Raw genomic sequence first — 26,349 nt, forward strand, 5'->3', positions numbered from 1 at the left:
ATTAAAATATAGCATTTAGTTGAGTGTACCATGAATGTTAATTAATTATTGTGTTGTTTTGAGGATTCAATGAAGTGATACCTAAAAAGTCCTCAGCATAGTGCCTGATACCTAATAACCACATAACAATGTTATCAATTTATTATTGTTAGAGATGAAAAAACTTGACAGGGACTCTCCTTACACAACTTAGCATTCCCTGTATTCTTTCATTTGAAACCTTTAAATTTTGACCGAAAGTTAGCAGCCAGTGTGTCATGGCCTTAAAGTGAGCCTGTTTTTTTTCAAGGCACCAAAGGACGGGTTACTAACATCCAATACTTGAGTCTATAAGCAGGAAACTCAGATATTAGAAACTTTCTTCTCCAAGGAAAAGGTTAATTTGGAAACAAGATTGTGCATCATGTATTTTGAGTGGGGATATCTCCATCTGTACTTGGGGTTCATCTATACTTCATAAAGATGACTACAACCTGCAATCATATACTGAAAAACACCCCTCAGATTCTACTTTTATTACTATGACAGGGCGGAAGGCACTGTTTTACCATAAACTCAAGGAATGTAACTTAAGGACTTTCCATATCAACAGTATGCTTAGTATCAATTATCAAATCTCTTAAAAAAGATACACAGTAAAGTGAATCAGAGAAACATTCTTATCTATTTATTTGTATTTAACCTAGAGAAATCAGGGCATGTCTTTCACAAGGTTGTTATTCCCAAGAATTCAAATATAACAGCTTACTTGAAAGATAAACACAGCTGAATAAATCTGGGTTTCTAGAGTTCAAAAAACTATTACATTAAGACTCATGATTGAGTTCACACTGTCTCTAAAGCAAGCACACATTTCAATGTCACTGTCTGCCACCTTACAATAACAGAAAACATCTGTATAATGGACTATAACATTACATGGTGCATTACAATTAGAAATGTGCTGAAGTGGTGGATTGGTTTATTTATGGTCCATGAAATAAAAGATTCTATGAGCGTCTCATGAAAACTTAATAGTTTAAGGAAATAAAGTATTTGAGCGCAACAATTACATTTTAAATGATATTATCACTAGAGAAATTTAGAACAGTCAAAAGTTGAAATATTAGTGTTAAGAGAAACCCATTACTAGTTGGCTGGAAGTCTTTATTATTGGAGAGGCAAAGAATGACAGAGAATTATGAAAAATTCATCCTGCCTTCTAGGTTCATATAATTTCTATAACAGAGTAAAATTCCTCTTAATTGCTCATAAAATCAAGTCTCTGAAAGTTATGGTGAGAGCAAACAGATTTAAAAACCTTGAATTTTTTTTTTCTAAAGAAGAACAGAAAAAGATCTTTGGCCGTGTTGCCATAAAAACTGGCAAGCTTGAGCAGCAGCAATTCATGAACTGTTTCTAACAGGAGTCAAAGTTAGCCCACAAAAAAATCTCCATGTGTGAGAGCAAATAATTACAGTTCATGAACAACGTGTACTTCATTTCCAGATTACAGGTAATTGTATACACATTTAAATTTGTTTATTTTGCATGCATAATCTCATATTCATGAAGATAATTTAATCATTTGTACTTGATGTGTGGGAAAAATTATGGTGTCTAATCATACTCCCAGATTTCTCAAAGTTTTGCCCTGCTGTGGGAAAAATCTGTCTTACGAGATAAAAAGCTTTCATTTAACTTTCAGTTATATTGCAAATCAAAAGAACAGCTATAGTCAATGACTTTCTTAGGTGATATATTGTATTTACGATAGAAAAGTCCAACAGATCTTATTACATTTGAAAACTTTGCCATGAACTTCTATGTTACTATATCCATAGAAATCTATTCTATTTAATGTCTTAAAGGCTAGATTTGTAAAACTGAGCTAAATTTCCTCTATTTTTTTATTGCACTAAAGAGTCAAAATTAAATTGTCTACTTTTTTTTGGTATTAGAGGAAACTTTTCTTTATTAACACATGATTTAAAATACAAATTTAGAAACAGTGATTGTGTTGAAATTCATATCTTTTGGATTGTTTTGTATTCATGATATTTGTTCAAAATGTTTCCACAGGAGACTTATATGCTCTTTTAGTATTGATTGCTGGTTGGTTTTCAGAATGCGTTCAGGTTTCCTCCAAACTAACATAAAAGGCACATGAATTCTGGTAGTTCCTTGATTAAACATGCATCATTTGTAATGATTTTCCACATGATTATCCCAAATAGCCATGGAAGAGCACAGAACTGTCACCATACAATGGAAAGGGGTCAATGTCATAGTACGATCTGCTGGTGATGAAGACTACACTGCCCATTTGCCTGTAATGTACAATTTCAGGATATGTAATCATCATGTTATTACAGTCTTGATTTCAGAGAGAACAGTGAGGCTACAGCAAGATATCTGGATTTGAATATATAGCTCAAGAAAAGAATACTTTTTTAGTACTTAAAAATATTTTAAAGGGATATTGCTGGACAAGTAATGGATTTGAACTAGCTGTGCAATAACTTGGATTTTTAAACTTTATATTCTTTTGGGCTTGATATCATATAAAAATATTATTTTACATCACTGTGACTTCTGGATTAATTAAATGGGGAAGAATCTTCTCCCTGATTTACAGAAAAAAGAAAAGAGAAAGGGAGAAATAATGGAAAGGAAAGATCAGAGGAAAAGGAGGGGGAGGAAATTAGAATTATTTAATTACTTCAAGACCATTTAAGTGAGCATGTAGAAAACATACATTGCAAAAATCTCATGGCACCATTAATCTAACACTTATCAACGTCTGTAGGAAACATGTTAATGTATGGGAAGTCAGCCAATCACTGTTCCTCATCACGTGAGGCAATGGCCTTAGGCAAGTCTTCTAGGGACCGCATATCTGTAGTTAAAGGAAGATGTCTTTTACACTAGTGGATTGGAGGTAAAAAAAAAAAAAATATATATATATATATATATATAACCACTGTTTTATGATAATAAACTTTCAGTAAGTGCTTCAAGGACCAGTGACTTTGCAATGACGTCATTCCTATACTTAAGATATCCAGTACTTACTTTTAGGTGTAAGTTTTCTTTAGAGAATGCTGAAATCTCTGCCCAGACTCAGTAAAATGCTCCATCACTTGCATTATTAAGCACACAACTGAAAAAAAAAAGGGTGGGTAGACATAATTTAGATGGTAAAAATGATAGCCAAGAATTTGAGTTGACACACAACTTTAAAATATTAGGTAAATTAGATCATTTGATTTAAAATTCAACCTGCCCCATTTCCTCTACTCAGATTCCTGATTTCTCTTCTCCTACTATACATTTTATATAAAAATACAGTTTACTTTATCTATGGCTTATTGTCCATCTTTTCAGCTAGAATGTATATTCCTGAAGTTTTTATTTGTGCAGTGATGGGTATGTGTGGGCAGAGTGACACAATGTTTGATGGATACTAGAATCAGATTATGGTGAGCAGAGTGGTAATGACTGGGTATGCCATGCCATTTTAGTATTGTTTCTTAATGAGATTTAGTTCACCCTAAGTATACTGTATATCATAAAGTCACTCTCTAAAATTTTATTTTTCAACAATGTGAACCCTATGTTCACCATTGTGCATTTAGTTCGAGACAGTGCCTAATAGTTCCTCAATAAATACTTATTAAATGAGTAAATAAACCAAATACTGTAGTAAGACTGTCAAAAGGAAACATAGGATTGATTAAACAAAAACTGTAAAACTGTGAGTTTAATAATTCATAGAAAAGAGAAATAAGAGTGGTTTAGAAAGCCCTCATTAAAGAAGTAAAATTTTTCAACAATAGGAATTCTACAAAACTTTACATACACTTCTGTAATTTTTTTGGCCTTATCCCTGAATAACTCGTATTATTATTTACTGAGAACTTTTCTTTAATTGATCCTAATTTTTATTTAAGTAAATGTATATAAAATCAGTTTTACAACTGGAGGACTGGTATCACTTCTTTTAATATGTTAAGAATAAAATGGGCATACATGGTAAAAAAGTGCATTTACTAAGTTCTAGCTAGACACTTTCATTCAAAGGTCCTGAGCTTGAAGTAGATTAGCAAGTGTTAGAGATATGTTAAAAATAAGCTAAGGTCAAATTTGACATTAGTCAGAAAGACTGAAAAGAGCATCATGCTGTGAGCGAATGCTCTATAATTTCAATTCCTTGTACCACATATAAGCACCGCCTGTGCAACCTCAAATCATCTTGCATTCCATAGACGGTGCATGTCCACACTTCAGGAAAGGTCTACTAAGCAGCTACTGACAAGACTGTGAAGTACCATGCAAAGATGAAGAACAGGAAACTTTTACTGACATCCTATTATATGTCAAACATTCTGCAAAGTAATGAACATTTGTTCTATAATCCTTCTCTGACTCTATGGTATCTCCTGATATGCATAATACCTCTACAGAGTCTCTGTAATTGAATATGATAGAAACAGTGGTCAAGATTATATTTTATAATTATAATTATATTTTATAATTATTTCCTAATTTAATCTCTATTTTTAATAGATTGCATATTGACATGGTACAAAATTCAAAATCCAAATGTTTTCCATGAATGTCATTCCACAATGGCATATAATAAAATTCTGCCTTCCCTCCCTGTCTCCCAGTCATTCAATTTGCGCCTAAATATTAGCAACAGTTTTAAACAGATGGTAGCTTACAGTATACATTGTTCTATAAATTGCTTTATTCAGTTAACAATATATCTTAAGAATACTCTTAGGGAAAAAAGAAATTTTAGTAAAGAAAAGTGCTTTAGGGACTTCCCTGGTGGCACAGTGGTTAAGAATCCACCTGTCAATGCAGGGGACACGGGTTCGATTCCACATGCTGCAGAGCATGTCCAGGAAGATCCTACATGCCACGGAGCAACTAAGCCTGTAGGCCACAGCTACTGAGCCTGCATGCCACAACTACTGAAGTCCAAGCACCTAGAGCCTGTGCTCTGCACCAAAGGAAGCCACTGCAATGAGAAGCCTGTGCACCAAAATGAAGAGTAGCCCCCGCTCTCCGCAACTAGAGAAAGTCTGCATGCAGCAACGAAGACTCAACGCAGCCAAAAACAAACAAATAGATAAATTTATTAAAAAAAAAGTGCTTTAGTGAAAGTAGGATAGGCTACTTAATGACAAAGGAACCCCCCCATAATCATTAGCTTAAAAAACAAAGAAGTTATTTCTCATTCAAGAACAGTCCAAAGTGAGCCATCCTAGTGAATTAGTAGCTCTGTGCCACAGAGGCTGGCTGTAACTATGCCATCATATATACATGACTTCCAAGGTCATCCTGATCAGTCCCATTCTAAAGGGTAAGGGATAAAGAGTGAAAGCCAATGGTCAGAGCTTTTCTCTTAATCAAATAAAACAGAGATTACAAATATCCTTTCCATTCACATGCTAATGATAGAGCTTAATCACTTGACCACAGCTAGAAGAAAGAATGGCTGGGAAAAGCAATCCCAGCTGGGCCACCATGTCTCAGTTTTAACTCTATTATTATGTTAGGAGGAAGAATGGATTTTGGTGAACAGCTAGCAAGATACATAATAAATTTATGTTTATTGAATAAATAAAGAAATTTCACCCATAATTTCAGAAATATTTAAATTATTTCTATGATACCTTAGATATATAATTAGGTAAGGTTAACTAAGGTTCATCTGAAAAGTTTCAACAAGGATACACAGGCATGTAATTCCTGTTATGATATTAAACATTTCCATCATCCAAAAAGGTTTCCACATCCCCCTTGCAGTCATATCTCTTCCTTGACCCCTACCTCTGACAAGTCATATACTTTCTGTCACAATAGTTTGGCAATTTTTAAGCATTTCATTTAATGGAATTGTGTAGTATCTTGTCTTTTGTGCCTGGCTTCTTTCACTTAGAAAGATGCTTTTGATATTCATCCACGTTTTACAGTGTCTCACCAACTTGTTCCTTTTTATTGCTAGCTAAGATTCAATACTTTATAGTAATGCAATAATTTGTAGTATGCACTACAGTTTTTTATCCAGTTACCAGTTGATGAGCTTTTGAGTTGTTCCCAGTGTGTTATTTTTGTGGTAAGAACATTTAACATGAAATCTAGCCCCTTAACAAAATTTTCAGTGTACAATAAAATATTGTTGACTATAGACATGATGTTATATAGCATGCCTCTAGACCTTATTCATCCTGCATAACTGAAAATTTATACCCAATGAATATCAACTCCATATTCCCCCCTTCCCTCAGCCCCTGTAAACCACCATTCTACTCTCTGCTTCTATGATTTGACTATTTTTGGTTCCTCATATAAGTGAAAACATGCAATGTTTGTCCTTCTGTGACTGGCTTGTTTTACTTAGCATAATCTCAAGTTTCATTCATGTTGTCACATATGGCAGGATTGTTTAAAGTTTTTGATATTCTGAACAAAGCTGCTAGGAAAATCTGAACACGAGTGTTTTTGTGATGTATGTTTTCATTTCTTTTGGGTAAATATCTAAGATGGTGACTGCTCAGTCATATGGTAAGTGTATGTTTACTTTAAGCTGTTTTGAAAGTGGCTCTTCTGTTTTTCAATCTGCCCATCGATATATGCGAGTTTCAGTTGTTCCACATCCCTATTAACACTTTTTTCCCCTCCTTTTTAATTTTAGCCGTTTTAGTGGGTGTGTAATTGTTGTTTTAATGGGCATTTCCTTAATTACTAATATTCAGCATCTTTTAATGTGCTTATTTGCCATCAGTATCTCTTCTTTGATAAACTGACACTTCAAATCTTGGGCCCTCTTTTAATTTTTAGAAGATAAATTTTTAAGTGTAAAAAATATAAATAATACCAAGTATTAATAGGATATTAAATCCTCTTGAAATTCAGTATTAAGAACAGGATCCCATGTAACTGTAAGAATAAATTCTAGGTAAATTTTGGACTTTCTAATGATAGATATTACAAATAAGTATTAACTGATAGCCTAAGCAGAACATATTTGGAAATACGACATAGCAAAACTTATGGGATGTAGTAAAAGCAGTACTAAGAGGGAAGTTCATAGTGATAAAGCTTATGTTAAGAAGAAGAAAGAGCTCAAATAAACAACCTAAATTTAAACATCAAGGAACTGGAAAAAAGAAAGAATTAAGCCCAAAGTTAGCAGAAGGAAGGAAATAACAAAGGTCAGAGAGGAAATAAATGAAATAAAGAATAAAAAGACATTAGAGAAGATCAATGAAACTAAGATATGTTTTTTTTTTAAAGAAAAATAAACTAGACAAAACTTTAGCTATACTTGCAAAAAAAAATAGAGAGGACTCAAATAAAATTAGAAATAAAAGAGGAGGCATTACAACTAATGCAACACAAATACAAAGGATCATAAGAGACTGCTATGAACATTAAACCAACAAATTGGAAAACCTAGAAGAAATGGATTAATTCCAGAAACATAAAACTTACAAAGACTGGATCATGAAGAAATAAACATCTGAATAAACCAATTACTGGTAAGGAGATTGAAACATTCCAACAGAGAAAAGCCCAGGACCAGAAGGTCCCTGTGAATTTTCACTGGTGAATTCTACCAAACATTTAAAGAAGAATTAATACCAATTTTCTCAACTCTCCCACCGAATATAATAACAAACGAAAAAAAAAAAAAAAAGAAGAGGAGGAAACACTTCCAAACTCATCTACAAGGCCAGCATTACACTGATACCAAAACCAGACAAGGATACTACAAAAAGAGACAATTTACAGGCCAATATCCCTGTTCAACACAGATGCAAAAATTCTTAACAAAAATATTAGCAAACCAAATTTAACAATACAGTCAAAGGATCATGTACCATGATCAAGTACAATTTATACCAGGGATGCAAGGATGGTTCAATAACTGCATAATCAATGTGATATACCACATTAACAAAATGAAGGATAAAAATTATAGGATCATCTCAATAGAAGCAAAAAAAAAGCATATGACAAAATATGACACCCATTCATGATAAAAACTCTCAAAAAAGTGGCTATAGAGAGAACATACCTCAACATAATAAAGGCCATATGTGATAAGCCCACAGCTAACATCATACTCAATAGTGAAAAATGAAAACTTTTCCTAAGATGAGGTGCAAGGATGCCCACTCTTGCCACTTTTATTTAACATAGTACTGGAAGTCCTAACCAGGGAAATTAGGCAAAGTAAAGAAATAAAAGACATCCAAATCAGAAAGGAAGAATAAAACTGTCTCTATTTGAAGATGACATGATATTATATAAAGAAAATCCTAACCACTCCACTAAAACACTGTTAGAACTAATCAATGAATTCAGAAAAAGTACAGGATACAAAAATCAATATACAAAAATCAGTTGTGTTTCTATGTGAAATCTGAAAAATAAACTAGTGAATATAACAAAAAAGTAACAGACTCACAGATATAGAGACCAAACTAGTGGTTACCAGTGGGGACAGGAAAATGGAGGGAAGGGCAAGCTCGGAGTAGGGGATTGAGGTACAAACTACTATGTATAAATAAAAAACCAACAAGGATATATTGTAAAGCACAGGGAACACAGCCAACATTTTCTAATAACTATGAATGGAGGATAATCTATAAAATTTTTGAATCACTATGTTATACACCTGAAAATAATAAAATACAGTTAATCAACTATACTTCAATACAAAATAAATAGGAGGCATGAGAGAGCTGAGAGTCAACTGTGTATGTTGCCCAACTGTTGAAACTAAGAAGTGCTGGTCACCACCACTGACTTCTGCAGCAACTAGGACTGACTATAGAAAAAAAAAAAAAGTTGTATCTCTATATGCTAACAAGAAACTATCAGAAAACAATCTCGTTTACAATTGTATCAAAAAGAATAAAATATCTAGGAATAAATTTAACCAAGGAGGTGAAAGACTTGTACACTGAAAACTATAAAACATTGATGAAAGAAACTGAAGATGACACATATGAATGAAAAGATATCCTGTCCTCATGGATTGAGAGAACTAGTACTGTTAAAATGTTCATACTACCCAAAGAAATTTACAAATTAAATGCAATTCCTATCAAAATTCCAATGGCATTTTTCACAGAACTAGAACAAACAACCCTAAAATTCGTATGGGACCACAAAAGTTGTTGAATAGCCAAAGCAATCTTAAGAAAGAACGAAGCTGGAGGCATCATGCTTTGATTTCAAACTATATTACAAGGCTATAACAGAGGAGTATGGCACTGGCATAAAAGCAGACACATAGATCAGTTTAACAATAGAGAACCTGGAAATAAACTCATGCTCATATGGTCAATTAATCTACAACAAAAGTGCTAAGACTATACAATGGGTAAAACCTCATCTCTTTAATAAATGGTTTTGGGAAAACTGGACAGCCATATGCAAAAGAATAAAACTGGACTCCTATCTTACACTATACACCAATATCAACTCAAAATGGATTAAGACTTGAACGTAAGACCTTAAACCATAAAACTCCTGGAAGAAAACTTAGGTTTTAAGCTCTCTTATATTGTTTTTGGCAATGATTTTTTGGATTTGACACCAAAAGCTATAGCAACGAAAGCAAAAATAAACAAGTAGGACTGCATCAAACTAAATAGCTGCTGCACAGCAAAGTAAACCATCAACAAAATAAAAAGGCAACATATGGATTGGGAGAAAATACTTGCAAATCATATAGCTGATAAGGGGGTAATATCCAATATATATAAAAAGTTCATACAACTCAATGGCAAAAGAAACCAAACAATCCAATTAAAAAATGGGCAGAGGATCCAAATAGATTTTTTTCCAAAGACATACAAATAGCTAAAATGTACATGAAAAGATGGTCAGCATCACTAATAATCAGGAAAAGGCACATCAAAACCACAATGAGATACTATGTAACACTTGTTAGAATGGCTACCATCGAAAAAGACCAGATAACAAATGCTGATGAAGATGTGGAGAAAAGGGAACTCTCGTATGCTGTTGGTGGTAATGTAAATTGATGCAGCCGCTGCGGAAAACAATATGTAGGTTCTTCTAGAAGTTAAAAATAGAACTACCATATTACCCAGCAATTCCACTTCTGCGTATATATCCAAAGGAAGTGAAATCAATATCATGAAGAGATAACTGCAATCTAGGTCTGTTGCAGTATTATTCACAACAGTCAAGATATGGAAACAACCTAAGTGTCTGTCAACAGATGATGGATAAAGATGATGTGATATATGTGTGTGTGTGTATATACATATACACATCTCTATACACAATGGAATATTATTCAGCTATGAGAAAGAAATTCTGTCATTTGCAACAACATGGATGGACTTTGAGTGCATTATGCTAAGTGAAAAAAATCAGAAAGACAAATACTGCAAGATATGACATTTATAGCATCATAAAAAAAGTCAAATTCAGAAACAGAGAGTAGAAAACTTGTTGCAGAGAGGTAGGGGAAATTGGGAGAGGCTGGTAAAAGGGTGCAAACTTTCAGCTGAGATTAATACGGTCTGAGGATCTAATGTAAAACATGGTGAGTATAGCTGATAACACTATCTTAAAATTGAATTTTTTTTAAAGTAGAACTTAAATGTTCTCATCAAAAAAGAAAAGATAAATATGTGATGGATGTGTTAATTAACTAGATTGTGAGAATCTTTCATGAGGTATACGTGTATCAAATCACAATGCAGTTTAAATCTTATAATTTTGTCAATATACCACAATAAAGCCAAAAAGTGTTTGTTATATGTTAAACATATTTTTAACACTAATAATTGCTAAGCTTTCATAAATCCGTTTTCACCATGATGCTAAGGATTTTGTTTGACCTTCCATGATTTCACACTAAAAAGGCCTCTCTGGTTAATGACATGGGCTTAGTCCCCAAATGCCTGAGGCTGTCACTCGATATTTTCCTGAATAGAATACCTAACATTCAGTAGCTCTTACTAAGAATGATAGATTGGGTATAGTTTACCACTGCAATCCCTCTATTTTATTTTAAATAATTTAAAATGTTTATTTTAAATTTTATTTGATATATTTTATGGTATGACAACCATTCTTAGATATATTGAATAGGAACTAAAAGGCTAGTATACTTTTCCACATGCATATGTGAAATACTCATGTCATATCCGAACAATGATTAAAAAGCTTACAATCATTCTGGACAGATAATTCAATAAGCTAGTCAAAAATCACATATTAGTTTTTTTCTATCTTAGAAATTATTGAAAGAAAATTTTAGAGCATACTTTTAAGAAGAAGCCATTCTGTATATATTTAATAATATTGAGGACACAGTCATGCTTTGATTCTAGCTATCTGAGGGTTTTGGATACATTTAAATCTCTACTTGTTTATTGGAAGGCCACTAATGTGAAACAATTTTTAAACAATAAGAAAAAAAGGTAGAGCAAAGATTCCAAATAAACTGTTCAACTACATGATCCAAATTCCAGGTTGTCATCTAATTAGCCAGATAATCTCAGATAAACCAATTTATCTGGATTCAGTTTCTTTATTTGTAAATGATAGTTTCGGATTTAGAGAATCTTTAAGGAGACATTCAATTCTAAAATCCCATAGTTAAAAGTACATCTTTTAAGAAGAGTATATTTTAGAAATTTATGTGTTTTGCTTTTACCATTGATTTTCTTTTCCTTGTATTACCTTGTTCTACTATAAAGTTTTCAGAAATTGTATGTATTTCGCTTTAATTCTAGAGAACATGGCCACCACTATCTCAAATAATACCACAATATACAACCTTGTTCATCTTGATCTTGTTAGTACTGGAGAAGTTTTTCATGAATGCCCTGCTAACAAGGGCAAGATCATAATTTTAATTTTTGTTCCATTATTTCATATTTTCATATTGAATCCACTGTTCCATATCACTTCTGATATCTGTACATATTTCAGTGACCATTTGGTTGAGTGTGGGTAGTTTATATGCACCATTAAGAAGCAATAAGCATACTTTCCATTTAGTCCCTCAATCTGGGTCTGTCTGATGTTTCACTATGGTTAGATTCAGATTATATATTTTTGGCAGAAATACTGTGGAAGTGACTCTATGTTCTTTCTAGTGTATCATGTCAGAGTCTCCTACTGTTAGTTTGTCCTATTATTGGTGACACCTGTTAACTTTGATTACTTGACTGTTTTTCTGAGATTCATCCCTTTTAAAGTTATTATATTTCTTTTTTAAGTAATAACTAATTCATGGAAGAATACTTTGTGATATGTAAATTTCCTTACCAAACTTTTCTCACTTGTTTTATCAATCATCAATTTCTGTCTAAATCAATAATATCTATTATGGCCACAAAATGATGATTTTCTAACTTTATATTCTTTTTCCCCCACTTATATATATATTTGTTTACTTATTTACATTAGTATAGACTCATAAATTTTTATTTCACGAAAGCTCTGTTATTCTCATTTATTCATTTTCATGAAATTTTCTCAAATTTGCCCAGTGAGAGCCACTTCAAGCTGGCTTCAGTGTCCTTTTGACATATTCTCAGTATATTATTTAACAATTCTTTCCTTTACATCACAAGATGCTCCAGGCTCATTTTGTACTCTCTCTCCCATAGCCCTGGACTCAGCCACTTCTCTAAGGTGCCCCAGCTTCCTTTAGTAGGCTATGGTATATAGTAACTGAATCTAAGAACTAGGTTTGCTCATCGCAACAGTGGTAGCTTTACTACTAGGACATTTCAGTAGGAAGAACTACTAAATATGCATATATTTAAATCTTCCTATCTCTAGCTACAATTTTATTTCTATTTCTCTATTTTAAAAATATGCATTTGTACTGCTATCTTCAATTTTCATTTATTATAACAGAGTTCATTCTTGTCTTCTCCCTTTTCATATTTCTAACTCCTTTCTCCACAGGCAGAAATATGGCTTTCATTATTCTCAATATATTTACTCATATGCTCAATCCTAAAATTCATAAATAGTAATTTTAGAACTGCTAACTCATACCACTGTGAACTGGGCTCCTTTTAAATCCTAACCCCACAGTGGTCTTTAATTCAAAGAATCACAAAAAATTTATACATGCAGCACAATCCTTTTCTCACTGTTCTAAACGTGTAGAAAATCTGTCCGTTCACGCTTCTTTTTTATTGCTAATCATCATCTCTGAAAAGGTGCCATTTGGTTTAGGAAAAGGGTATATATATTTGTTATCTGTGTTCAAGTATGTCTTTCATTTTGTTAGACAATGACCGATGCTACATGAGTATCATTAAAAACATTTAGTGACACTTTTTCGGTCACATACATGAAATGACTAAATAGTATTCAAAGCTTATAATTCATCAGATACAAGCATAGTGCATACTCCTGGGCAATTACCGTATATCCTCAATGTCAGCACAGCTTATGTGTCTCTCTATTGTTGCACATAATTTTTTGAACACCTAATTTAGATTAAAGCTTTATTATGTTGGAAGGCAGTAGGAGAAGGCAGCCTTAGTATTATTTAAACCTGGTAGCTATGAATTTCAATATTAATTTCTAGGCAGGCGCTCTTTCCTCACCTACAAATAGAAGCTAACAATTTCCTAATGTACAAAACATGACAATGGTCACAGCCTAGGGCTCCATCTATTAAGATATAATAAGGCCCTGACATACTCTCTGCACAAAACTTCACACAACCTGTGACCTTGATTGGGAAACTACTTCTGTGATGTCTTATTTGCCCCTTACTATGACTGGGCTAAACAATTCATGAAATAAGTGTCTATTTCCCCCAATCATACATTCTTCCCTCAAATCCACCTCAAACTAGCTTTTCTCTCACTCAGCAAGTTGTTTATTTCTAGTTGCTGTGGAATTTAAATCAAAACAGCCCACAGAATTGTTTCTGTCTCATACGGGGCCATACCACAGAGCAGAAGCAGCTTTATTGAGAGGACAAGACTCATATACTCGGCCAAGTAACATTTAAATCATTTTTAGGCAAATGTTTCAGCTGAGTTTAAGTAGACAAAGATTTTTTTATGACTGATGAGTGGGACTTAGGCTGTAGATTGGATAGGACTTGGAGAGTGAGGGGGGGCCAAGAGTGTGCACTAGGTAGAGGGGCTATTGTGGGTAAGGGCAGAGGAGAAAATCCAGCTGAACTTCTGACTTTGTATTTCCCTCAGGCAGCACAAATTCAGTATGTCCCAAACTGAATGTATTCTCCCCACCACCCAAGCCTGTTTCTCCTCCACTCTCCCTTGTCTGTGAATCCAACATCGACCCTGAGGTCTATGTCAGGAAACTAGACATCATCCTAGTCAAAATGATTTCATTTCTGTTACCTCCCACCTCCCATATTCTATCATCCAGACACCTAAGTCAATTATATAATCTGAAGGAATCTCCACACTTTCTTTCTTGGCATGGCTCTACAAATACATCCATGTTTTCTCTCTAGCCTCATCTCTCACCATTACTCTTTCTGCCTTGTCTATACAGAACTAGAGCCCCAACTTGTTTCATACATTCTCTCCATTTCAAACTTTTGCAGCTGATTCTCTTTGACTTTCAGGACTCAGCTCATGCATTTTATCACCTGTGAGAAGCATGTCCTTCCTCTTCATTACCTCATTTTGATTCATTACATTTCTCAGTACATTCTGTGTCAGTCGTCTGATTACTTCTTGGGCTTCCCAACCATCCCATGTATATTTGCAAGTCTTACTTGTCTTAGCATCCCCTGGGAAACTGGCATAAGACAGGTATTGACTAAAGACTTATCAAAAAAATGAATGAACTAATGGATGTTGGGGGAGAATAAATAGTTCAGGCTGTTTGGGGTCCAGGAATTATGCTAGGCAAGTTATGGATGGGATATACATGTGAAAGGATTGTGTAGAGTCTTAGGATTTTATGTTGCAAATCTTAAGGAGTCACTGAAGTTTTTATGGAGGAAAACTGACTTAATAAAAGCAGTGCACTTGGAAGATGAATCATGGTAACAGCAATGCCTGGAGGAAAGGATACTCGTGTTAGGAGACTGGCCAGGAGGCCAGGTCAATAATTTAAGTGCAAGATAACAAAGGCCTCCGATGTGGTGGTAGCAGGAATAAAAGTTTGAATATGTCTATAAAGTAAACAAAGATTTTTTAAGTGTTTATTAAGATTTGAAAAGGATAAACTGGAAAATTTTTTCTTTGCATATGTTAGTCAAGTCTTTTGTAAAACTCAAAGACAGTCATACAAATTAGAAAAACAACTTATACAAATAGACAAAACTGATGAGAAAAGAACTCACAGAAAAGGAATTAATAAACATAGGAAAAAAATTCAACCTCATTAGTAATCCAAATAATAAAAATCCTGATAGTTCTTTGGCCATAATCCTAAAACATGGCAAGTAACAAAGCAGATTGGAGGTTAAACTTATCTTAGTTGCTCAGTGACACTTTGCACTGGTACCCCTTGCCTCTAGGAAGTCAGACAATGGATGACAGTGGCACAGTTTGAAAGCCAATCAACAACTATCACACTCCAGTAACCATGTTTCCACAGCTAAAAGCCATCTAACCCTCTCATCTCTGACAGCCTTCCAGTTCCTCAACTCCACACTTCTCAAAGTTGTATCTATGTCAGCTCTGAGACACTGTGACTTATAAGTACATCTCACCCATGCACAAGCAAGCAATAAAGCCAGCTTCTTTTGATTTTAAATAAACGTTTTCTTCTTTCAATGGGTGAGTAATTCTCTCTAATGCACTTCAGGTGAGAGGGTAAATTGTCATAGCTTTTCTGTAAAGAGATTTACTAATTCATTAAGAGATTTTGAAAGTTTGAATTCTTTCACACAATAGTTTGATTCTAAGAAAATATCTTAAGAAGACAATCAGAAATGAAGTCTTAATTATAGGGATATTCATTGCTAGATTATTTTGATTAGTGAAAAATTTTAAATGGCTTCAATGACCAACAATAGGAAAATGGTTGAATAAATTACAGAATATTACTTGAACGAGGTATTATATAGACACTAAACAATGTCTTCAGACTTTTTGGTAACATTGGAGCATGCTCATGTAATAAATAATTGGAGAGGATTTCAAGATGTTTGTGCAATGTGATTATAGATGTGGACATGCGTGACTGTTAAGTACCCCAAGGTTTCCATGGTTACCACTCCTTGGTGGAATTACACAATAATTTTTATTTTAATAATCCTACATATTGTCCATATCTTTTCACAAGTATTTACTTAATATCATAAAAATACTTATTTAAGAAGATTACAGAAGATTCTTATTTTAAAAGTTTCTGGTTTCTGGTTCCTGAAGTAAGGAGCTTAGAAGTTGCCTCTCCATTCTAACAAGTAAAAAGCTGAACAGGTTGAAAAATTAACAACTCTTCTTGGATCCATAAGAGAGGAGGGGACACAGAGGAAACCACTGTCTCCAAGATTGGAGAAACAGACAAGGGAATACAGGGAGTCAAAACTTACCAGAGCAGAGAGTCATGGTTGGAAATACCGCTGGAACCAGTGCCCAGGTAGGAAAAACAGAACCGTAATTAACGAATTGCTGGAGGCTCAGTGCAGACAACTCCGAGAGTTAAAAACTCCAAGGGAGGGCTTCCCTGGTGGCGCAGTGGTTGAGAGTCCGCCTGCCGATACAGGGGACACGGGTTTGTGCCCCGGTCCGGGAAGATCCCACATGCCGCGGAGCGGCTGCGCCCGTGAGCCATGGCCGCTGAACCTCCGCGTCCGAAGCCTGTGCTCCGCAACTGGAGAGGCCACAACAGTGAGAGGCCCGCATACCGCAAAACAAAAACAAAAACAAAACTCCAAGGGAATTAAGTCATGGAGGGTACCCACAATACTGTGACATTTACCCCCAGGAATCTGACCAGATTCCCACAGTATACATTGGAGAGAAATCCGCTTGGTCCCCCCTCAGGGGGAGAGGGAAAGGAGACATTTTAAAATACCCCAGAACAATGAGAGAAAAAAACCTGTGCTCTTCTTATTAAGGCCTGTCCTCAGGGGAAACTAGTTAATGTGATCCTACACTTAAGGGGTAGTATTAGAGTCTAACTGGCCTGGGGAAGGGAAATACCCAACTCCAGCTGGCTCTAATCTTCCATGAGAGAGAAGTGAAATACCCAATTCCAGCCCGGTCTAACCTTCCTATTCCACCTAAGGAAGGAGGGAAAAAAAGAAAACTTAAGAAACACTTGTGAGGTTCCCAGTCCAGAGGCATAAGCTCGCTAAAATACTGAAACTTAAACATAGGACTACAGAATGCATCCCCTCCCCCGACACCTCACCACCGCCTTATTAAAGGCCTATTTACAGCAGTTCCTTTTACTTTTACATCATGTCCAGATATAAAGAAAAATTACATGGCATACCAAAAGGCAAAAAACACAGTTCAAGAGACACAGCAAGCATCAAAACCAGCCATGGCAGGGCTGTTAAAATTATCAGACTAAGAATTAAATAAAAGCTATAATTAATATGCTAAGGGCTCTAATGAATAGATACCAGGAAAGAATAGATGGGCAGTATAAGCAGAGGGATGGAAAGCCTAAGAACAAAAAAGAAATGCTAGAGATCAAAAACACTGTGACAGAAATGAAGAATGCCTTTGATGGGTTTATTAGTAGACTAAACACAGCTGAGGAAAGAATCTCTGAGCTACAAGATCTATCAATAGAATCTTTGAAAACCAAAAAGCAAAGAGAACAAAGACTGGAAAAAAAAAAAAAAAACAACCCGGAAAATCCAAGCTGTAACATATATGCAGTAGAATACTAGAAGAGAGAAAGGAACAGATGAAAATATTTGAACCAATAATGACTGAGAAGTTCCCCAAATTAATGTCAGACACCAAACCACAAATCCAGGAATCTGAGAGACTACCAAGACAGATAAATGTCAAAAAAACCCCAATACTTATCATTTTCAAATCATAGGAAATCGAAGGTAAAGAAAAAAAATCCTGAAAGAAATCAGAGAGAGGAAAAAACCCTACTTATAGAGGAACAAAGATAAAGGTTATATCCAACTTCTCCTCATAAAAGATGCAATCAAGGAGAGTGAATTAAAATATTTAAAACATTGAGAGAAAAAACTCACCAGCCTAGAATTCTGTACCCTCTGAAATTATCCTTCAAAAGTAAAGAATAAAGGACTTTCTCAGATAAACAAAAACTTGAGGGAATTTCTTTCTATAGATCTACCTTACAAGAAATGTTAAAAGAATTTTTAAAAATATATAAATCAGAAACTCAGTTCTACAGAAAAAAAGGAAGAGCATTGAGAAAGAATAAGTGAAGGTAAAATAAAAACTTTTATTTTCCTTATTTTAATTGATCTAACAGATGATAATTTGTTCAAAATAATCATAGCAAAATGTATTCAATTATGTATGTTTATTTGTTTATCAAATATCATATATATGCTTATGTATGCTTACTTATAAGTGAAATGAATGACAGCAATAATAAAAGAAATGGGATGAAAAAATTAGGCTTATTTTGTTATTATAAGGTACTCACACTGCCAGGAAATGATAGCAGTATTTGAAAGTAGACTTAGATTAGTTATAAATGTATATTGCAAATTCTGGGGCAATGACTAAAAAATGTTAAAAAAAGAAGTATAAGTAATATGGCAAGAAATGAGAGAAAGGAGAATCATACAAAATGCAGAATTAAGACCACAAGAGGCAGAAAAAGAGTGGAAGACAAAAATAGGAATAAAGAACAAGTGCAACAAATAGAACACGGTAGTGAATATGGTAGATATTAATTCAATTACTATATCAATAATCACTTGCGATGTCAATGACATAAATGTACCAATTTAAAAACAGAGTGGATCAAAAACACAACTCAACTATATGTTGTCTATAAGAAACCCACTTTAAATATGAAGACACATATAAATAAAAAAATCAATGGATGGAGAAAAATATACCATGCTAACATTGAACAAAAGAAAGTAAGAGTGGCTACATTAATTTTAGACATAGTACACTTCATAGCAAGAAAAGTTATTAAGGATAAAGAAGGGCATTGAATAATGATAAGGGTCAAGTCTCCAAGAAGACATAATAATTCTTAACATGTACATGCCTACCAATATTGTCAAAACAGATGAGGCAAAAACTGAGAGAACTGTAAGGAGAATAGATAAATCCACTCTCATAGTTGGAGACTTCAACACCCCTCTCAGAAACAGACAGATCCAGCAAGGCAGAATATCAGTAAAGACATAGCTGAATTCAATATCACCATTAATCAACTGGATATAATTAACATCTATAGACTACCACATCTATCAACAGCAGAAAATGGCATTTTTCTTAAGGTTTCATGGAACATTTATCAAAACAGACCACATTCTGGGCCATAAAACTCACCTTAACAAATTTAAAAGAATAGAAATCATACAATGTCTGTTCTCAGACCACAATGGAATTAAACTAGAAATCAGTAACTGAAAAATAACTGAAAAAATCCCAAACCACATGGAGATTAAACAACACATTTCTAAATAACATACGGGTTAAAAAATAAATTGCAAGGGAAATTTTTAAAATATTTTGATTAAATGAAAATAAAAACACAAGCTATTGAAATTTATGGGATGCAGCAAAAGCAGTGCTTCCTTCCTTTTCTTCCTCTAAAGAAAAATTTATAGCATTGAATATGTATTTAAGAAAAGAATACCTAAAATCAATAATCTAAATTTACACCTTAGGAAATTAGAAAGAGAAGAACAAATTAAATCCAAAGTAAGCAGAAAAAAGAATAATAATAATTAAAGCAGAAATCAATGAAATTGAGCATTGAAAATCAATAGAGAAAATAAACAAAATGAATACTGATTTTTGGAAAGATTAATAAAATTGATAAACCTCTAGCCAGGCTAGCTAAGAAAAAAAGAGAGAGGATAGAAATTACTGGTATCAGAAATAAAGAGAGGGGTCATCACCACAGATTCCATGGAAATTAAAAGGTTAATAAAGGAATACTATGTATAACTCTATGCCTACAAAATTGATAACCTCGATGAAAGGAACTAAATCTTTGAGCAGCCAATCTGCCAAAAATCACACAAGAAGAAATATATGATCTGAATAGGCCTATATCTATTAAAGGAATTGAGTTATTAATTAACAACCTTCCAAAGCAGAAAGCACAAGGACCAGATGGACTTATTAATGAATTCTACCAAACTTTTAAGTAAGACATTATACCAATTTTCAACAATCTCTTTCAGAGGACAGAAGCAGAGGGAATATTTCCTAACTCATTCTATTAGGCCAGCATTACCCTAACACCAAAACCAGACAAAGACATTACAATGAAGGAAAACTACAGACCAATATCTCTTACGAACATAATGCAAAAATCCTCAAGAAAATATTTGCAAATTTTATCCAAAAGAGTATAAAGAGAATAATACACCATGACCAAGTGGGAGTTATTCCAGGTATGCAAGGCTGGTTCAACATTCAAAAATCAATTAATGCAATCCATCACATCAACAGACTATAAAGGAAAATTACATGATCATATCAATAGATGCAATAAAGGAAAGTGATAAAAATCCAACACCCATTCATGATAAAAATTTTCAGTAAGCTAGGATTAGAGGGAACTTCCTCAACTTGATAATGAGAATATATACAAAATACAAAATGCTTTTATCATATTTTGTGGTGAGAAACTTGAAGTTTTCCCACTAAGATAAGGTACAAAGCAAAGATGTCCCCTTGCCATGTACTGGTACTTACCACTTCTTTTTAATATTGTACTGGAAGTCCTTGCTAATGCAACAAGGTAAGAAAAAGAAATAAAAGGTATATAGGGTTTGGGAAGGAAGATATAAAACTGTCTCTTTGAAGATGACATGACTATCTATGTAGAAAATTTGAAAGAATAGACAAAAACACTTCAGGAACTGATAAGTGATTATAGCAAGTTTGCAGGATCCAAGGTTAATGTGCAAAAGTCAGTTGCTTTCATATATATATATATCATTAATGAATAAATGGAGTTTAAAAGAAAAAACACAATACTGTTTACATCAGTACCCCCAAAATGGAATACTTTGGTAAAAATCTAACAAAATATGTACATGATCTATATGAGGGAAACTACAGAATTCCAATGAACAAAATCAAAGAAGAATTAAATAAATGGAGAGATACCCCATGTTCATGGTCAGGAAGCCTGATTATTGTCTAGACGTCAGTTCTTCCCAAATTTGACCTATAGATTCAGTGCAATCCCAATCAAAATCCTAGCAGGCTACTTTATGAATACCAAAATTTGATTCTGAAGTTTATATGCAGAATGCAAATGACTCAGAATGGCTAACATAATATTGAAGGAGAAAAACAAAGTTGGAGGACTGACACTACCTGATTTCAAGACTTACTATAAAGTTATACTAATTAAGACAGTGTGGTATTGGTGAAGGAATAGACAAACAGATCAATGAAACATAATAGAGCCCAGAAATAGACTCCCATAAATACAGTCAATTCATCTTTGAGAAAGGAGCAAAGGCAACGCAATGGAACAAATATAGTCTCTTCAACAAATTGTGCTGGAAGAACTAGACGTCTACATGCAAAAAATAAATCTAGACACAGACCTTCTGCCCTTGACAAAATTAGCTTAAAATGGATCACAGACTTAAATGTAAAACACAAAACTATAAAACTCTTAGAAGATAATATAGGAGAAAACTTGGATGACCTTGGGGATGGTGATGCATTTTTAGACACAACACCAAATATATGATCCATTTAAAAAATTGGTAAGTTTAATTTCATTACAATTTAACACTTCTCTGAAAGACAATATCAAGAGAATTAGAAGTCAAGTCACATACTGGGAGAAAATATTTGCAAAAGACCCACCTGATAAAGATTATTATCCAAAATATACAAAGAACTCCTAAAATCCAGCAATATGAAAACAACCTGATTAAAAGTGAGCCAAAGGCATTAACAGACACCATTCCAGAGAAAATACAGATGGCAAATATGTCATCAGGTGAATGCAAAATAATACAGTAGTGACATAGCATACACATCTATTGGAATGGCCAAAATCCAAAACACTGGCAACACTAAATGCTTGTGAGATTTTGGAGCAATAGGAACTCTCATTGCTGGTGGGAATTGGAAGACAGTTTTATGGTTTCTTATAAAACTAAACATAATCTTACCATATGATCCAGCAATCGTACTTTTTAGTATGTACCCAAATGAGTTGAAAACATGTCCACACAGAAAACTGTACACAGATGTTAATAGCCACTTTATTCGTTATTGCCAAAACTTGGGAGCAAACAAGATGTCCTCTAGTAGGTGAACGGATAAACAGTGGTACATACAGACAATGGAATATTATTCAGTGCTGAAAAGAAATGAGCTATCAAACCATGAAAGATGGGGAGGACACTTAATTGCATATTAATAAGTGAAAGAAGCCAATCTGAAAGAGCTACATACTGTATGATCTCAACTATATGACAGTCTGGAAAAGGCAAACTTATGGGACAATAAAAAATCAGTGGTTGCCAGAGGTGGGGCATGGGGGATGGAGACAGGAATGGTAGAGCACAGAGGATTTTTAGGACAGTAAAAATACTCTGTATGATATTATATTGATGAGTATGTCATTATACATCACACATTTGTGCAAACCCTTGGAACCCTAATATAAACTATGGACTTTGATGATTATGATGTGTCACAGTAGGACCATCCTAGGTAAAAATGTAACATTGTGGTGACCGATGTTGGTAATGGGGGAGGCTATGCATGTATGGGGCAGTGGATATGTGAAAATCTCTGTACCTTCCTCTCAATTTTGTTATAAAACTAAAACTGTTCTAAAACAGTCTTAAAAATAAATGATTATAGATGGACTAATTGAGTGTAAAATGTCAAGTAGGAAGATAATTCCCAGATGATTAAACCACGATGTTTGTAATGAGTAGTACAGCATGAAGGGGAGCTGGCTTTGGGCAGAGGATGATTGGCAAATATCCTCCATTCTCTTCACCTATGTTTTAGATGTATGATATATAAGCCTGGGCTGTTATTTTCTGATTGATATTTTTCTTCTAGAACTTCACAATGGGTCATACAGTAGTCCTTCAGGCAACCACGGTTGACAGCAAAGTGGAGGGAGAAGAAGCACTAACAAGTTTTCAAATATCGCTCCAACTTTTTTTCTCTAGACTGGACTTCAATAAATGTTTAAACAGCTCAGTCAAATTTCAGAGAAAGGTTCCTAAACCACACATAATTTGTGTCTTTGTTTCTCTCACCCTTATTCTTGCCTTTGTGGTTAAAACTTTAGAATGTAAATTCTTACATAACTCTTCTGTCCCTTTTGCCATCCTTCTGTTATTTCTGCAGTCCTTTATTTAAACTTTTCCTTTAGGACTCAATACCCATGATAGAATTTGGATCCCCATCTATTCTTGTTCCTTGCAATCTTTGCTTCTTTAGGCTTAAGATAGCTCTAACTGGAGCTCTCACCTGCACCAACTTCTGATTACCCTAAAGGAGGGAGGTGCTAGCTTTCTTCTTTTCCAGAAGAGGCAGTTGGTTTCTTCTATCACGAAATAGAATTGTAGCCGAGCTTTCTTCTAAAGTACCTCAAAATATAACTTGCCACCAAAATACTGAGCTTTGAGTTTAAAGACTGCCTAGTTGATTGGAAAAACAGAATTCTGCTCTTTAACATTACTTTGTCCCTACTCCCTATACAATAATAATCCAGGCATTATTATACAAAAATATGATCTTATCTTGCCTGACTTCACCTCTAAGTTAATTAATTAACTGGCTTCTCTGCTTGACTCTTCCAAATGAGAAAAGCCATACTCATACAGTTTCCCTCTGGGAGTTACATGTTTCTTCCCTAAGAGCAAAGGTGGATGTTACAGATTATTTCACTCAAAACTCATGATCTCTAACCTCAGTCATGCCCTGATGTTTCCAGGTGACCCCTTGAAGGTATTTTATCTACTGTGCTTTCAGAGATATGGTAACTTCTGAAGGCAGATTTCCTGGTTTCAAATCCTGACTCCCTTAACTTATAAGATGGACAACTCTGGGAAGATGATTACAACTTCATCATCTCTATGACTATGTTTTCTTGTCTATTAAAGTAGAATAATAATTCACCCTAGTATTGAATGATTTATTTTGAGTAAAGTATCTAAAACAGAGCTGTGCATAAAGTAAACATGCTATACTGATATCAGTGCTATCTCATTATTAATTTTGAATATTTCTTTTTCTCTGGCTCCTTCCCATTCACATTTGAGCACAGTATGTTTCTTCCATCTTAGAAAAAACAAACGAAATCTTCCTTTATCCCACATCTTCCTCCAGTGACAATTCTCTTATCTCCCTTTTATAGCCCAACATCTCACGTCTGTATTTATAGTCTTTAATCACTTACACCCTGCCGTTAAGATCGCTTACACACACACATTTAAAAAATTTCAATCTAGTTTTTAAGTCCACCAAACTCCTGCGTAAACTTTATCTAAGATCAGCAAAACCTCCTTGTTGGCTAAAAGAATTTTTGCCTCACTGATCTCTCTGCATCATCTGACATTGTTGAAACATTATCCGCTGTCTTGCTGACTTGGTTTTTTCACTGTCACAGGCTGTAGTCTATCCTTCTTCATGGGCCCATTATCCTCTGCCTTTCTTTTAAATATTCTTGTTCCTTCCTAGGCCTTTTTTTCTTATAGTCATTTGTTGTTCCATTCATTCACATAGCTTCAAAAACCATCTATAGATGACTCCCAAATCTATATATCTCAACTCTATCCTATACTCTCTTTCTGAAGTTTATGATTCATATATCCACATGTCTATTGGGCAACCTTACTTTCATGGCCCTCAAGCTCAAAAGTTTAGACTTGATTGTACTCAGCATTATCACTTGTCAGTATCTTTCACTGTGTTCCTACATCTCAGTGAATGTCATATCCCTCCTCCCATGTGGAGCCAGAACCCAGGATATAATCTGTGACTCATTCTTCTGCCTTCCTACCCCCAAAATTTTAATCAATGATGAAAACTTTCAATTCCTCCTGAGAGAAGCATCCTTTAAATCTGTTCATCTTTCTTGATCTCAACTGCTAGTATTTTAGTCAATGCCACCATCATTTCTTAACTAAGCAGTGGCTTTTGATTGGTATTCTCTCCCCCAGCTTTGCTCTCTACCCCACCCCTCAATCCATTCTCCATTCTGCCATCAGGGCACTTCTTTTTAAGTCCAAACTTACTCCTGCCAATCCTCCTCCCCTATATAATACCCTTCAGTGGTTTCTCATCGATTTAAACAAAAGCCCAATCTCCTTTTCATGCTCACAGTCCTGGATGATCTCACCCCCGGAGACAGTAATGCTCTAGTCTTATTGCTCAATGTTTTCTTCTTCCACTTATCGTCTAAGCTTACAGAACACTTTTTAGTCCTCAGACATAACTTACCTCCAAACCTACTCATACATCATTGCCTCATTCTAGAATTCTCTTCCCACTACCCACGTCCTTTATCTGGCTGTATTTGTTTGTTACGGCTGCCATAACAAGATATCACAGACTGGGTGGCTTAAAGAACAGAAATTTATTTTCTCACAGTTCTGGAGGCTGGAAGTCCAAGATGTAGGTGCTGGCAGGTTTGGTTTCTCCTGAGGCCTCTCTTCTTGCCTTGCAGACGGCCACTCTCTTGCTGAATCATCACATGGTCATCCCTCTGTGCTGGCACATCCTTGGTTTCTCTCAGTGTGTCCAAATTTCCTGTTCCTATAAGGACACCAGTCAGATTGGATTAGGACCCTCCCTAACAGCTTTGTTTTAACTTAATTACCTCTTTAAAGGCCCTATCCCCAAATACAGTCACATTCTGAAGTACAAGAGGGTAGGTATTCAACATATGAATTTGAGGGGACACATTTCAGCCTATTACACTGGCTAATGCCTGTGTGGACTTCAGATTTCTCCTTTGATTTCAAATTTTTTGCAAAAGCGTTTGTTAATTTTCCAAGTCTGATTTTTAGGCTTGCTTCTGGGCATTCTCATACCACCTTCTACTTCTCCCACTATGTTTTAAACAATATGAGTGTAAAACCTATACGATTTTGGTCAGTACAGTGTTCCCCAGAACCTAGTACAGTGTATGGCATATAAAAATCATTGCATTAATGTAAGAATAAGTGTATATATGTATAACCCCACCCCTTGCTTT

Source organism: Grampus griseus (genome assembly GCF_964374135.1).
Source record: "Grampus griseus genome assembly, chromosome: 5".
NCBI lineage: Eukaryota > Metazoa > Chordata > Mammalia > Artiodactyla > Delphinidae > Grampus > Grampus griseus.